The 16,461-nt window shown below is 46.8% G+C and overlaps 1 protein-coding gene across 2 annotated transcripts in view; it reads left to right on the forward strand.

The window, feature by feature from the left end:
- ZBTB7C (zinc finger and BTB domain containing 7C) overlaps window positions 1-16,461 on the forward strand; it is a 261,260-nt gene that overhangs the window by 127,617 nt on the left and 117,182 nt on the right. The window contains exon 2 of one of the 2 annotated variants that reach the window (XM_019496062.2): window positions 13,744-13,809. The gene's annotated coding sequence lies outside the window, so the exon portion shown is untranslated. The remainder of the gene's footprint in view (window positions 1-13,743; window positions 13,810-16,461) is intronic. The other variant, XM_006268945.3, reaches the window with a different exon arrangement.

Below are 16,461 nucleotides of genomic sequence, written 5' to 3' on the forward strand. Positions count from 1 at the left end.
CCGGGCCTTGGAATTGCAGCTGCGGCGTGTGCAAGTACACCGGGCACGTCCTCGCACGAGTGTCCACCTCTGCTTATAACTTCGTTCCTCCATGTTTGCTGCCCTGGGCAGAGGCTCTGCAAAGCTCTGCTTTGTCCATCCGAGCAGCTGCTTTTAGCTGAGAACGAGCTCTTTGGCGAGGCTGTGTGGGGCTGGGCTTGGCTGTGCAGGAGGTACGGCTGTTCTTGAGGGGCAAAGAGAAGTGATTTCAAGTGGTCTCCCAGGGCACGTCCATGCTGGCTTCAGGCCGTGCCGAACGGTGTCGCTTGTAAGTCCAATGTTTGTACAGGGGAGACTTGGGCCTCTCCCTGGCTCCTTTGGGATTTCCCAGAAAGGCTAGCACAACCTGGAGCTGTACATTTTTTCTGCTGGTGCTGGGGTAGCCTTGGCCAGTAGCAGCCCTTAGTAGTGCCAGGGCTGCTGGGCGGCTGCGTGAGGGATCGATCCATAAGATACCAAGCAAACTCCAGTTCCAGTGACATAGGTGGGCATTCGGAGTGGATGACACTGGTGTGACTGGTCCCTGCTGGGGATGCACAACGTAAGACAGAGTGTTGCTCTGCAGGTACCGCTTGCCGTAATGGGTTACCATACGTAATAGGGTTACCATATTTCCAGTTCCAAAAAAGAGGACACCTGTCGCACAAGGTGGGGGGAGTCGGGGTGTATGATTGTGGGGGGCAGTGATATGGTGGTGCCCTGTCCCTGCCCATTCTGTTGTTCTTCACTCCCAACCTGCAGCCCCCACAGCCCTGCTGCTACCCCACACTCCCAACCTGCCCCCCCTGCCCCCCCAGCCCTGCAGTGTCTCCAGGCTGCCCTTCCCCTGCAAGCCCCAGTGCCACCAGCCTGGCCACGCAGCTGTCCTTGAAGGGCCCCCACACCCCCTTCCCCACTGGAGGGGCAGGTGCCTCCCCTGCCCCTGCTGCCCTGCTGCAGCCCCGGTGCCCGGGCAGCTTCCCCCAGCATCACCAGGCACCTGCCTTCCCCACCTCTCGAAGCCGAGCTGACCAAAATCCTGGACATTTGGTTGTGTTTTAAAAAAAACTGCCCAGACTGAGATCAGAGGATCGAAAAAGAGGACATGTCCGGAAAAACCCAGACATACGGTAACCCTAAGTGATGAGTGAAACGGGCAGGTGCAGATGTACTCTCTCCTTATACTGCTCCAGTCAGGAAGCTGTGGGGGCTCCTTCCATTGCAAATTGCTTTCCTTGGGGCTTTGAAAGTGGGTTTGAGCATCTGTCAGCTGGAATTCCTCCTGTATTTAGGCTTTCATAGATTTCATAGACGTTAGGGCTGGAAGGGACCTTGAAGATCATCAAGTCCAGCCCCCTGCCCAAAGGGCAGGAAGTCAGCTAGGGTTAAAGGATCCCAGCAAGATAAGTACCCAAGCGTTTCTTAAATGAGTCCAGAGTAGGTGCCTGCACCACTTCTGGAGGGAGTCTATTCCAGGCCTTGGGGGCTCAGACAGTAAAGAAAATTTTCCTTATGTCCAGCCTAAAACGGTCTTGGAGGAGTTTATGATCATTGGTCCTTGTTATCCTGCGGGGCGCTCTGGTGAACAGGCGTCCCCCCAGGTCCTGATGCACACCCCAGTGTACTTATAGGCAGCCACCAGGTTCCCCTGAGCCTGTGCTTTTCCAGACTGAAGAGTCCCATGGCTCTCAGCCTCTCTTCATACTGCTCTCTTGCCCTCTGATCATGCGTGTGGCTCTCCTCTGGACTCTAAAATAGAGCTACTTTTTCTAAAATATGAAGTTAATTCTCCCTCCCCCTATCTCTGGATCTCAGGAATATTATTTTAACTGGATCTGATTAGCTGACACTTTCCTGCGGGCAGAGGGTTCCTTAAGGTTTCGATGGCTGGTTTCTGTTCTTCCTCAGTTTGTGGTTGATATGTGCCACTGCCCCAGCTCTGCTTCTCTTGCACTGTAAAACTATTTTAACACCCCATAAGTAGCTGGTTTTCATGTGAGACTTATTAAATATGCACAATTGATTATTAGGTGTGATTTTCCTGATTGCTACCTATATAAAGAAAATATCCCTGTCTATCAGCAGACTGAGAGTGCGACTTGAAATTATGATTTGGGTCTGATAGATGTATCTTCACAAGTGACAAGGCAGATAACTCTTGAATGGCATGGCTACAGGTGTTATCATTCTGGTGTCTCTTCAAGAGTGAAGGTGAATGCCATGGCACTACTGATCCATCATTATTGTATCTACAGAGTTTATACTTTTTCTCATGCTGTTTCAGCAGTGTTTTTTGGGGGAGGGTTTGGAGGGTTTTGGGTTTTTTTGGCTTTGTATGGGGTTAGACCTAGTTATCAATTTTCAGGCAAGCAGCAGCTACATGTATTGCCAATTTAGACCCTGGCCTCTTGCTTTATTTTTATTCTGGAAATAAAGAATGAGCGCTCTGTTGCTCGTTTTAAGGATTTTTTTATTACTACCCATCAGTGTAGGCTCCAATGGCCTTCCACGTAAAATAGCTTGTTAATAAAAAAGACCTTAATGGAAGCTGTGAAGTCTCTAGCTTTTACCTCTGGTCATGTGAAAAGGAATCACTTCTTGGGGTTATTGTGTTTGGTAAGTTTTGGAAGGGTCCTGTGTCCGAGTGTGCACACACAAGTGCATGCATGTTTTAAGGACCATGAGCTGGTGCTGCTAGTGACAAAGTGCCCCTGACTTGGCTGGTAGGTTGGGCTTGGGGAGTGATTGGTACCAGGTTCAAGCAGAATCTTTTCAAATCCCCCGAACAGAAGCAGACGGAGTAGAAAACCAGCCCAAACTTGGTCTTCCACAAAATGTCCCCAGTAAAAGCAACAGAGAGTGGTGAGAGAGAAATCAAATCGGAAAGCAAAATCACTGACAGTGGAAACAAGAAGCAATAAATCACATAAATTAAAATAAAAAGGCATCTAACAAGAGTGACAATTATACAGTATCAGATAACAACGCACCCTGAATTCCAGCAGGCTAGGAAATATGAAGCAAGAAGCGCTCAGGTGCTTCTAGATACAGATAAGGAAAGCAATTCCCATTTAGTGATAGAAATAAAATAAAAGGTCCTGATAAAATACTCCATGACTGGACTGGATTAGGACTCTAGCTGTGAAAATTCATTATGGACATGCAAAAGAATGCATATCTTGCAGAGCAAAACTGACTACAAAATAACATTTATCTGGAAAAGAGCCGATTCATTCAGAATAAATAGTTTTCTTTCAAAAGGAAGAGAGGGGAAAAAAAAGTGAACCTGTGGAATGTCTGTACCTGTACTTGTCATTTATTATGCTAATAAGTGCGCCCCTCTCAAGCCTTAAGGATCAGCACATGTCTAGGGAGTGAATGGAGCTACTCAGACATCCTGGGGCTGGGCTGTGATCCTTTTATACACACAGGTGGTGCTTTCTTTCACCACTAACCACTGACTTTCGTAGGACTTCTTGTCATGTAAGACACTGCTCAACACGAACAGATGTCGTGCAGTTTGGCCCTCATGTCTCCAAGCCCTGTTGAAACAAGTCTGCTAGAGCACAGATCAGGAATCTGGATGTACATGTAAGAGCTCATGTTTTGCCCCATCTCTTTTCTGGAGCCATGACCTTATTAAAGCAAAATTCCCACTGAGTTGTTTGGAGAGGTTTGCCTAAATAAGGCTGAAGTACTATGGGCTAATGAACTGACCCTGTAATTGGACACATCCCTAATGCCTGAAGGGAGCCCACTGAAGCCATTTGGGATCTACCAAGGGACAGCAAGCATTGGGATGGGTGCTTACACTTCTCCAGGTACAATCATGTAATACTCCCATTGCGCTCTGAGTAGCTAGCCTTGCTCCTGCAGCTGCCTTTGGGTAAACTCAGGTGAGGCAAAGGAGAGTGAAAATATGAAATGTGTTCAACTAAAGTATCTCATTTTGGTTTCTATTTGCACTGATCCAAGGGGCATTTGCTTGAGGGGCCTTTTTTGCTTGTTTTCTGCCTCAATTCAAAATGCTGTGCTAAATCACTGTCTTTTAGCCCATGTGTGCTCTAGGGAAGGACTGTCTGTACATCTGTATTACTTATAGCACGAGCACCTGGCTAATACTGAGAGTCGTGGGCTCTTGCCTGTTTTAGTTTTGCTCCTTTCTGGAGCAGCTCGGTGATTTTGGTCGTCTCACTGCTGCAATTCAGAATCAAAGGGCAGTTGTAAAGCTGGTAAGACGCTCCTCGGTTCCAGTCTGCAGTTGGTTGGAAGGGTTTTCGGTAGTTACCTTTTGTGGGGTAGGAAGGCACAACTGCATTTCATCATAGTAAGCAGGCAAGTCCCATATAATGTTGAAAATTATAGGCCTAATCATATCACTCCATATCATCAAGCCTAATCATATCATCTCCATGGGACCGTGGACAATGAATAGGATCTTGACATTAACTTTAGTTGGGCTAGAATTAGTCCAGTATGCAACCGGACTAGTGATTTTAGACGCTGGAATTAGTCCAGCATCTGAAAACACCCTCCTTTCTGAAATGGCAACTTTTTTTTCAGACAAGTTCGTTCTAGACTGAAAAGGATAAATGATCCCTGTGGCCTCGACTCAGCGTGCACAAACAAAATTCAAGAAAGACTTCCTGATCGCGTGGTAAAGCGCTAGGATTTTAGTGAAGACTCTTGAGCGCACCGTTTCAAATAAATAAGTTCTCCTCCTCCCAAAAAGAGCAGATGTGGCGGCAGGGGGGTAATTTTTGTGCTCCGCTGGGATAGTCCCCATGTACCCAAGCGGATTCTGGGATGCATGAAAAACTTGGTTGCTCCCAGATTATGGGGCAGTCACGTCAGCACTTGAATGGCAGAACTCAAGTAGCCTGAGTATCTTCATCACCTTCAAGAGTTTCAAGAACTAAACTAATGGAGAACTCCCCTTCTCCAGCTCCTGTGACATTCCCCACCAACTTCTTGAGATCATTATGTGGCAGGATAGGTTTGAAGCCTTTTGACTGGTGAGGGGCAGGAGCACAGGGGTGTTGCAGGATGGGGCAAGAGCACATTCCCCTTGCCTCACTCGGGAGTTTGCCTGCCTGCTCGGGGAGCGCTCTTGGTTCGTTTTCCAGCTCCTGCATTTACGCAGCACTTGGAGCCTGCAGTCCTCCCCCTGGGATGGCTGGGCTGGCATTCTCCTCCAGCATGGCTCCGCTAATGGGATCTGACCTGATGGCTTTATGTTTTAAGTAAATTAAACACAGCTGCTAGGAAAATACAGTAACCTGATGGCCCCATGGCTCCATTGTCTGCATTGTAATTACAGCAGAGCTTGACTGATAGTCCCGCTTTCTGACTTGTTTTGAAATAACTAAAAGCTCCAGCTCCTCCGTCACCTCTCTTTCTTCCACCCCAACCCCAGTCTCATTTAGTCAGATAGGCTGGTGGATCAGCTATCGTGCTATGACATGGTGAGTTCCCTCTCTCAGTCTTGGGCTGATCTGATGCTACAATATCTCCCCCATTCATCCTAGGTGTTGCCTTCTAGGTTGCACGTAGGTTCATTTAAAGCTGAGAGTGGCTCTGTCAAGAACTGAAGGAGCAGGCTGCACTGTACCCCAAACCACGCGGTGTGCTGGTGGTCCCCAACCCATGGCTCGGGGACAGCCTGTGAGGCTCTGCTTGTGTCCACAGGACATTAAGAGGTTTAAAATGGAGTTGACAGGGAGAGGTCTGACACCCACCGCACAGGACTTGCCTTTGGCCCATAAAGGGTAGGGACCACTGCCCGATGTTATGTTAACATTTGTTAGATGGTAGATGGTCCATGCATAACTTGAGGGCTATTGAAAGATGCATTTCAAAGCTCCCAGCCCAGCTCTCTTTACAGTTCTCCACAGGCTTATGCTTTGACCTGGTGACACGGTGTTGCATAAATACCATCTGCTTAGGAAGTAAAGGTGTCAGCCCAGGTGATTTTCCTTCCTCAGTCCCTGTGTTGAGTCTATATTTGTTGAGCACTGATAGTGCCCACAAGTTCTGCTGTCAACATGCAAAATCTGAATAGTCCCCGGTCAAGCCACACTTGCCTGGCTTCCTTACCAGGTTCCTGGTTTCTTTACCTGGTTTTCTCACTAGGTTCATTGAAAGATCTGCTAATGTTTGAATATTTGGAGCAGACCTAAACTTAATGAGGAGACTTGTGGCTTTTTAATAAAATCCAGAAATGAGCTCAAGCTGCAGAACAGTAACCATCTCAGTGCCAGGAAGGGAGGGAAGTGGGTGGATACGGGATTTCAGATGAACCCCATGTCCCATGTGCCGTTTCAGTAGAAAGGGAGGATATCTTAGCTCACCTTCACTGAGCTGGTATTTCTGTACTTGGTTCAGGGCTGTTAGACAGGCAATAGGAATAGGAGCCTGACAATACACTGCACTGTCCTCCCAGTAACAATGGTTGATACATGATGAAGATACACTCATCCAATTCTGAAATCTGGAAGTGCTTCAGTGTCCCTGTTAGCCAAATTCTTCTCAAAACTGGTTTATTTTTCTTTTCATTTATGGGAATGGAGATTGTAGTGGCCAGGTCTCTGGTGTAACGGCCAGATCTCCACTTGATCTGCAATGTTCGGTCATGTATCTGCTTTGCGGAGGTAACCTGATGTCTGTGCGTTCAGGCTGATTGAAGGAACTGAGTGTGTGTGATTGCACTGTAAACTTTATGAGAGCCTGTGTTTTATGATAAATTTTAAATTGACTTTGCAATCAGGGTACATTAGAGTTTTTAAAGGAACGTCATTTTGATGTGTTGCAGAATGCAGTGCGGTAATTTCCACTATTATATTGATGTTATCAACAAAGGAACAAAGCAGCTGCTGCTTGGCGGATTGGTTTTTTTAATGCATTCGATTTATATAATTTATAGACTATTATTTAGTGAGCAGAAACTGCAGTGTCTCCCACTGGCTCTCGCTTACCTTCAACTCTGATAGGAATAAAGAGATTTAGATCATATCTAATACTTTTGTCTATAGATCTCAAAGTGCTTTGCAGTGGAGATTGGAATTATCCTCATTTAATAGATGGGGAAACTGAGGCACGGAGGGGGGACATGACTTCTGCCCAAGGTAACCCAGCAGGTCAGGAGCAGAGCCAGGAAGAGATCTGAGTCCTGTACTCTACCCACTGAGCCATGTTGCCTTATTTCATTTGTTTCTTTTTGGGAATATTGAAATGCCCCATTCAGGCCCCCATTGTTTTACCTGCCGTGAAGGCCCATAGGAAAGCCAAGCCCCGTGGCCCTGATCCTGCAATCGGTATCACATGGAGTCCCCATGACTTAGATGGAGCTCTGCCTCAGTGCAGCCATCTACCCCAGGCAGTAACAATTGCAGGTGCTGAGCTTGAAGACCAAGGCACAGATCAATACCTACCCATGCAGTGACCAGTTGTAACAATAATCTTCATCCTAATAATAAAACTAAGTGGGAACAATGGTAAACTTACTGCCCCTTTGAACGGGGACTTTTTCAAACCTGTGTATGAAAGTAGGAATTTCAGAAGCAACTTGGGAGCTCACGGAGGGCCACATTGTTAGAGGTGGCCGACCTGCAACGAGACTCAAGTTCCCAGTTAGGGTTAGGTGTTCTTTTAGTCGTCTGTTTGGTATGTTTGGTTTTTGACAGAAGATTGGGCGTTCGACTGCCTGAAATGTCTCGCACAAAGTCTCTGTTTACTGCAGGCAATTTCAATATTTTGACATGAAGCTGAAGGTCTGAAAGCTGCGATGTTTCAGTTCAGATCTCCGCATGCTGTGCCTCGGGGAAGTTGTAGTTTTGAGTGTCTGCTGCTCCTCTGCTCTTCTATAAATGATGCTCCTTGGGCAGACTACACATCCCATGATGCATCCTGATGAGGGATAGCCACCTCTACTCCCACAATGAAACGGTGCTTTGTGAGAAATACAGTCCACGATGGTTTTGAGATTTTATTTTTTAAAACCAGCACTTAGATGTTTTTGGACATCCTGTCCTGAGATATCCCAGATGCTCTGGCTGCGGTTTTCAAAGGAGCCGGAGGATATGAGGTGCCCATGTCCACAATGATGGCTCTGTCGGCATGAATGGGGCTGCTTGGCATACTCTCAAATACTCACTGCTACTTCCAACGAGGAAATACAGCCTTAAAATTTGTATTTGGCTATCTGACTATCTTTGGCTGCAGAGCATGATAAGGCACAGGACGTAAGCCATACAGGCTTAAACTGAGACAGGGAGGTTAACTCGCAAAATTATTTATTTAATGTGAACAGATACGTGAAGTCTTTTCCAGCTTTCCTATTGTCCAGCTTTCTTATTGTCTTCACTGAGGCCAAGATTTCAGCTTAGACTTTATCTGCAACAGGCTGGCAGTTTGCTTGTAACACCCTAGTAGAGGTTAAATCTGCCAGGAAGGGGTTAAACAGGCTTTGATCACTCACCGGTATAAAAGGCTCACTTTGATGCAAAGGAGATATCAATGCTTCTGTACAGAGGGAGGACCTAGGGTGCTGGCAGGCAGGGCTGGGTGGAAGAAGGGACTGTAAGAAAATCTAAGGGTGGAAAGTTTGAGCTGAACTCTGTTCCTGTGCCATTGGTTTTTTTAGCTAATGAAGCCAAACCCCAGGAAAGTGGCTTTGTGTGTGTTACTTTTGAGATAAACAGGTCATGTAATGGGGGGAGCGCAAGAAGAAAAATCTGATTTTAAAAGTGCTGAGCAAAAAGAGCTGATGGTAAAACGGCTACATGACTGTAGCATTAAAGAGCGTAATAGAGAACCCGCTTATACAGCTGGCACCAGCGTCTGCCTTCCGGTTGAATGGAGGTGTAGGTTGTAGCCGTGTTGGTCTCAGGACATACTTTTTATAAGACTTATTTTTTAAATTTTTATTTTAAATTTTTATTATTTATAATTTTTTATAAGAATAAGGACAAATTTTTCCAACCCTTTAAGTTGGTCTAATAAAAGCTATCAGATTCACCCAAAGAACCTTGTCTGCCAGTTGAATGGAGGAACTTCAGAAACAGTGTTTCCACAATGACTTCCATCCATGAAAAGGTTATTTAAAATATAGAAACGATTTGTCTATCAGGGGGCGGTTTGTGAGCCTTGTTTGGGTGGAAATCAGTCCTCATCCTTTCATTGTCAAAGCTGTTCTTTTACGGTGCCATCCAAATCGCACAAAAATACTGTCCTAAAACCACATGAGTTTGCGTGCGAATACTAGTTCTCCTTTAACTAGATCAAAACAGAGCGTGTCAAATCTGGGTGTCAGAGGTCTTAAGCTGCACCGCGCAGACGAGGATCCTCTTTTAACCCCCTTGTTGAAAGCTTAATATGCGGAGAAAGGGAATCTGCGCGCTGTTCCTCCTGGCGCTTGGCTGGGCCGTGCAGCCTAGCAGCCGGCATGACATGCTGCCGGGCCACAGACTTCCCAGTATCCGAAAACAAAATCTCTTCTCTGCTACCTGGTTCTTAAACTGATGCATTTAAGTTCTGTGTCTTATCATGCTCTGAAGCCAAAGATAGTGAGATAGTCAAATAACTGAGCTACATGGTCTGGGATGGTTTTCGGTCATATCTGCAACCTGGCTCTAAGAGAAAGTCATTGTCTTGGCAAGCTCCAGGCAGCAGCGTCTCCTTCCAGCTACATATGACACAGCAAGCGGAGGAGAGTTCAGTGTGCTAATGAGAAGCAAAGGCTTGCCTTCTCCTAATACCATGGCAGGAAGAATAGATTCACGAGATATGATGTGGCATGTTAAAGATGCACTCAAAGTGGTTAATTAGAAACCTTTTGTCATAGCCAGTAGGGCGTGTTTGGCTCACTTAGAAACCAAACCAAGTAGCTAAAAGGGACATTGTGGCTGAAACGAAAGCCACAGCCGAGCCTGTTTACTTTATATCTCTTCATCTCGTGCGCCTTTTGGGAACGCAACCACAAAACATTTTATTGGGCTGGCTCAGAACAAATGTTGTCAGTTCCCATAAACTATTGCTTATGGGAAAAGCATTGTGTTAGCTGTGCATCTTTGATCCTCTGGCCCGTGCTCTGTGTAAGTGCTCGTATAAAGAGCAAGGCCGTTTGCATGGGTTTTACAAAACCTTCAGACATGCTTCTGACTTACAGACAGCATTCACACCTGTACAGAAAGCACCCGGCATCCCTTGCTTAGCACAGTAAGTTTCCCAAATGGGGTTTGCATGTGGTCTCCCAGGGAGGTCCATCTTGTCGTCTAACTCTGAGCCCAGACTTGATGTAGCAAAACACTGAGTCACTGAGAAACCAAGTCACTACCAGACCGTATCTCCAGAGCTAAGTCTTTTGGGCAGAGGTTAAAGTGGCAGTCGTCAGCCACCAAGGGAACATCCTGACCTGCTGAAGCCACCTGAGGCTATTGCAAACACTGCTTGTGCTGGATCCACCTCCCCAAGCTGGAGCTGCTGCCTCTGCCCATACCAGAGCTGCCACCACATGCTCCACGCTGGAATTGCTGCTGCCATCTGTCCTGGGCCAGACCTGCCACCACGGGCTCCAGCCCAGACCTGGGTAGTGAGGAGCCTCACGATCCATATCTGGCCTGAGGCCCAGGGTGAGCTTGACACTGATGGACTTCAGCATCGAGCCTTGTGTCATATTGACCACGGATTATATTAAGCTCCTTGTCCCTTGGCTGAGCGCTTTCTGCTGTTGAGCAACAAAATAAGCCATTAGTCCTCAGCATAGCAGTTCCTTTCCAGCTAATGATCTGAATTGGGGATGGGGCTAAGAAGGGAGGTCAGGCTTAAGTGCACAAGGTCAGAGCAGCTCAATGTTGTCTGAAGCAGACACAGTCATTAGTGGCAGAGGAGGCTCACTCCTGCCGGCCCACGGGCCTTCTGGTCTTCCCCATTAGATCACCGAATGCACTGCTGTCAGTGGGATGTTGTGTAAGCCACTGTACACTGTGCAGGCTACCTGCAACTCTAGGCATTGTTTACCGCATAAAGAGATATCCACTTATTATCTAAGTCCAGAGCTGAGTGAGAAAGGAAAATATAGAGCATTAAAATGATTACCGGTTCAGTTCCCTTTCTCCTACTCGAGCACGTGTAAACTGTAATTATCTCACCACTTGAATAAAATAGTTAAAATGCTCATTGCCCCTTATGATTCAGGTCTGGCACATTTACCTACCAATAGAGCTGTAGAGAAAATTCACCTTGCACAGGCCTGTTAAATGGTCTGCAGTGGTTGGTTCAAAGCGTGAGTAGAAGAAGCAGAAGAGCTGTTTGAGTGATTGCAATCCATCAGGAGATGTACGTGCGCCATCTGGTCCGTTCCTCCTCTCAACCCTGCACTCTGCTTTTTCCAGCTCTAACTCCCCAGTTCTAACCAGCGTCCTCTATATTTTGTATGCATCTTCTCATGTATGAGTTGACAGTGATAAATGGGGTTGAATGTGATCTCCTTGCGTCATAGGTAAGCAATTCAAAGATGAGGCACAAGGGGCTATGTCCTCTACCTGAGTGACTCCAATTTGGGTATATTCTGCTTAGGCATAGATTGAGTCTCATTTTTTCTTCACTGATTACAGGTGATGCTCTGTCACTAAAAGAAAGATCTCGTTCTGATGCAAACATGGGACCAGATTTGGGCTCAAACCTTCAACCTCCTTGTCTGGGTCTAGACCAGTGGTTCTTAACCTTTTTAGACTCAAGGCACCCCTCTTAGCTTTCAATTTTTTTCGTAACTATGGGAAAATAATAGAGCAATTCTTCTGTTGCAGAGAGCTCAGAAAGACTACAACCAGGCAGACTGTTTTTGACACCAGATTCTTTTTTAAAATCTCTACATTTTGCATTAAGTCTAGGTGTTTGCACACCTAACAGCTAATATTGTGCGGCACCCTGTGGCACCCTTAAAAGGATCTCGTGGTTCCCTGATTGAGAACCATCCATCTCAACCCTCAGCCCGTCTCTTGTTCCTAATGAATCCCAATTTCACGGGTGCCGCCACGCTGTTCTGCTTGGGTTTCCCAGAACAGCTCATTTTGCTTGATCTGATGAAAATGCTTCTGTTCTTCTCAGGGTACATTTTGAAAAGGATCAGGTCTGTGAGCATAAAATGGGGTCACAAGAGTGCCCCCACTATTGTGCAAGTCAGGTGAATATAGGTGTAGCTTGTGAGTGGGACCCCACTTCTTTTCCATGCTGTCACAGGGTGATAGCAATATCAGTCAGCTGCATCTCTGCGGGGGCAGAGGCTGTAGCGGTCCTCCCTCTGAACATTGAAGCCAGTGGGATGTTTCATCTCCCTTCTGCCCAGGCACAGCTCCTGTCCACTTTGATTCTGCTGAATGAGAGCAAACCAGGGTTCAGCCTCTCTCGGCACAGCCCATTACATAATCCAGCCCTCGGCTTACGTTCCTGCTCTGATGTAATTGCCCAAGCCTTTTGGCCTGTAGGCATTTTGGTTCCCTGTTTTGAAATACAGAATCTGTGTCTCAACAATGTGTGAGTCCAATGTTTGCAAGTTGTATGGACTCATTAGCTGCTTCAGAAGGAGGGCTTTTTTTCCCTTTCTCTTAACTTCCACGCAGTACCATGAACAAAGATAAATAATGTTCTGCAACAGTGAATTTGGCAAAAGCCACAGCTTTCAGATTGAAGGTCTGGGTTGGTTGCGTATAGGCCTTGGGTTAGTATAACCCTGTTGGTGAACAGATGTTACTGCCTGGTTCGTGCAAGATATGGGTTGGTTACAGGCCCATTTAGAGAGCTTTCAATCCATTTACAATAGCTCTTGATTTTTCTATGCTGAGATCCCTTATACAGTCCTTGGTGTCTCAGTCACGTTGGTGTCCACCCAACCTCCTCGTCACAGAGGTGATGCCATCTGCAGAACGTGGTGGATACACCTGCTTCCATCATTCCCCTCTCTTATTTCACAACAGGACACAGCATCCCACTTTCATTTGCAAAATTGTATGCATTGTGAAGAGGTTTATTATGGTTTGAATTATGGCAGTGTCCAGTGGTGGGGGCCTGTCATCATCCACAGCTAAGCTGCTGCCCCCAGAAGCTCACCGTCCAAGAAAGACATGCTTCATGCGCTTCATTCAGTGCAGCTGGGATGTGATGGGACTTGCCATACTGGGTTTTCATATGCTCTGTTACCAGACTGTGAGGATTCAGGCTGGAGTAGAAGATGCCCCATGTGGAGCTCAGTCTGGGGTTTTCCCAGCCTGCGTTACTGGGAAATGGCCCCATGTAAAGCCTGGTGTTGGTAGTACCTCCAAGCCCACGATGTGATGTCACTAGGGACTTTCATGACCCAGAAGGGCAGTTGTGGAGTATGAAGGAGGATAAGATTTGGAAAATCACCCAGCTTAGACAGCATGAGGTTTCACCAGAGCTTTATAGCCAAGGAGATTCAGTTGGGGTTGTGACTTCCTCAGGCCTAGCTCAGATACTCTCCCACAGACTGGAGCACACGTGGAGCACATCCACAGGAGCCAATAAGAACAACTAACCATTATACATCCACATCAGGCCTTTGCTTTGGGCCAGATTCACAGCTATTTGCAATTCAAAGGGGACAAAGAATAAGAATAGCAAACTTGCTCCAGGTGAGAGCTTCTTAGGAGACTGATACATCTCAGTTCTGGATCTAATCCTTTTTTCCTCTCCTTTCTTTGTTTTTTCCAGGACATGGTCAAGGTTACAAAGGGAACATCTGCCTGAAATTTGAAACCAAGGCAAGGAGAATTGTGAGTATGTATTCCTGCTGCTTTGATGCCATTTATGTGTTGGGAGCTTGAGAAGATAGAAGTTATTCTCCTGATGTTGTATCCCCCTCAAGGATACACTTGTGGTGCCTGACCCCCTAGGATGCTTAGCATGATTATAAGCATGATTAAATAATGGTAACCTACAGGCTGCTGGTACTATCAGCCATTATGGATGCTGCGGGGGAGAGGGTGTTCAGTGCCTGGTGGTTTGGGACACTGATGAGTCAGAAAATCCAGATTTAACAAAATAAGAAATCATTCGTCTTTTAAAACAAAGTAACATTTTAAAGGGACGGCACTGCATATTGTTTCTCTCCATAAATCTATCAAAACTATAATCATGTTTTACAAATGCACATCTTTTCTTTCATGTTGTAACTTCTACAACCTGCCAGTGAGAGGAGGAGACAGATATTTCATCAGCCGTACAGATCTGTGATTTGCTTAAATGTTTTTAACCCTTTGGTGCATGCTTTGGGATTTCCTCATGTCTTGCCGATACACATCTGTGCAGAGAGCTCATGGCTTGGAGTTTCCCTGGCAGTCATTCAGCAAGAAAACAACTCCAAGTGCTAATGAGAACAGGACCAGATCCTGAGCTGGTGCAAGTTGGCCTGAGCTGCATTGCCCTGGGCTGGGCTGGGTCTGGACCATACAGCTGAAGTGGTCATTGTTTTTTTCATTGGCCAAATCCTGAGTGGTGCTGAGCTCTTCTTGGGTGCCTGCAACTCCCAACTGATGACAGGGGGCCAGATCTGAAGGTCTTTCAGTCTGCTGAAAGTCAGAGTGCTACATGTGTGTAGGGAACAAGGCCCTCAGCTCTCCTCAGACCTTCTTCAGGCACCGTGCATTGAGAAGAAGATGGGACCATGCTCAGGTAAAGGCAGAGCAGCTCCCAAGACCCCAGCAGGGCATCGTCTCTGGAAACCTCCTTGGGAAGGAAGATAATGCCACAAGTCTTCCTCCCTCTTTGAGCTTTCCTGGGATTGCACTGCCTGGGTTCAGCTTTGCTCCCTCCCCTCCAAAGGGGCAATCCACAGAACCCTTTGGACCTGTGTCAGAGGAGCCCAGCACCATTCATGGAGCAGGACCTCAGGATTTGAGTGAAAGCAACAGATGCTCAAAACCTCACCGAGTTTGGCCTGTTTTGTCATCTTCTGCAGGTTCTCGAGTAGTCTCTAGACACCTTTGTAGTCTTCATCTCTCCTTGTTACTCTCAGTTCCTCTCCAGCTTAATCATGATGCAGGAATTTGATTACCATGTTGTTCACGCCCTCTTCTGAGTCATTAATGAAGATGCTAAAATAAGTGCAGACTTAGATCCCTGCACCGCTGCGCACCCCATGCCAGCGTCGTGTGGGGCCATTCATGATTGTTGGAGCAGCCACAAAGCTTGTGTGGGTTTTTCCTAACTCCATGTCTCTTATGATGATGATGATGAAGCCTTTCTCCTAATGCCACTGATCAAGGGTTATGGGACAGGGGTGCATGTCTCCTGGTATAATTTGCATCAGGTTATAAATTTACATCAGCTACTGCAGAATGGGTATGAACAGATGAAACCTAAGCCAGTATAATTTCCATTTTACCTCTGATTCTCTCAGGAATAATTCTGTGCTGGCTTGGGTGAAACTATTCTGGACTAGAGGTTTGTGTCATCTGTCTGCTACCTCTTTCTGTGAGCATAAAGCCTGTTACGCTGATGCTGTGTTTCATTTGTCCATGCTCATGGGTTTGTTTCTCCTTTTGATACCAGCATTGCACCTCTTCTGGATGGCAGAAGATGTCCAGGGCTCTGCAGGCCAGCTTCCCAGGGATGTGGAGTCTGGATTTGTTCTAACTGTAACTTTCTTTATTTCCACATTTACAGCAGTATTGAAAGGAAATGGCTGAACAGTACATGGGGCAGTCCCTTCTTCCAGGATTCTCAGTTCAGTTCCAGTGATTTGTTCTCCAGGGAACAAGTCTTGAGTTCAGTACTGATTAATCAGAACCCAAATCAGAGACCAAACTCCTAAATTGCTCCCATAGCTCCTTCTCTCCCAAGCTGATAAGGATAGCACAGCTTCAGAGCACTTTAAAAGGGCCCAATCCTGCGACAATCTGAACCCTCTTTACATGAGGGTTTGGGTGAAGATGCTCCAAAGTGAAGCGCCTTCATTAATTTGTGTCAACATGTGCTGGGAGCAGGGCTGTGCTGATGAAGCTCAGCCCTGATCCTGGAGCTGTCTTCAGAATGGGATGGGGGGGAGGGAGCAGAAGTAGCTTGGTCTGGGGTTTGCCCAGCCTATGCTGATGGTGGGGTGGGTGCATCAGAGGTTGGGGAGGGGTCCAATTCATCTGCCCCACCTTCTAATGCAGGCTGGGAAAACCCCAGATTGACCTCCCTCTGCTCCTTTTCCCCCATCCCATTCTAAAGTTGGTCCCGGGGCTGAGGGAGGGGAGCAGGTGGGAGGGGGGGAGGAGAAGGGCAGGGCTAGGGGACTCAAAGCTGCTCCAAACTGCAGATTGATCCCCCAACCCCAGGGACCCAACAGTGGGTCTGGGGGAGTGCTGTAACTCATGGCACTTCGTGTGAAGCACCATGAGTTACAGCAGGGAGCTGCATGTCTGTCAGTGCCATGAAACTTGGAAA

The sequence above is a fragment of the Alligator mississippiensis genome, chromosome 3 (genome assembly GCF_030867095.1).
Source record: "Alligator mississippiensis isolate rAllMis1 chromosome 3, rAllMis1, whole genome shotgun sequence".
NCBI lineage: Eukaryota > Metazoa > Chordata > Crocodylia > Alligatoridae > Alligator > Alligator mississippiensis.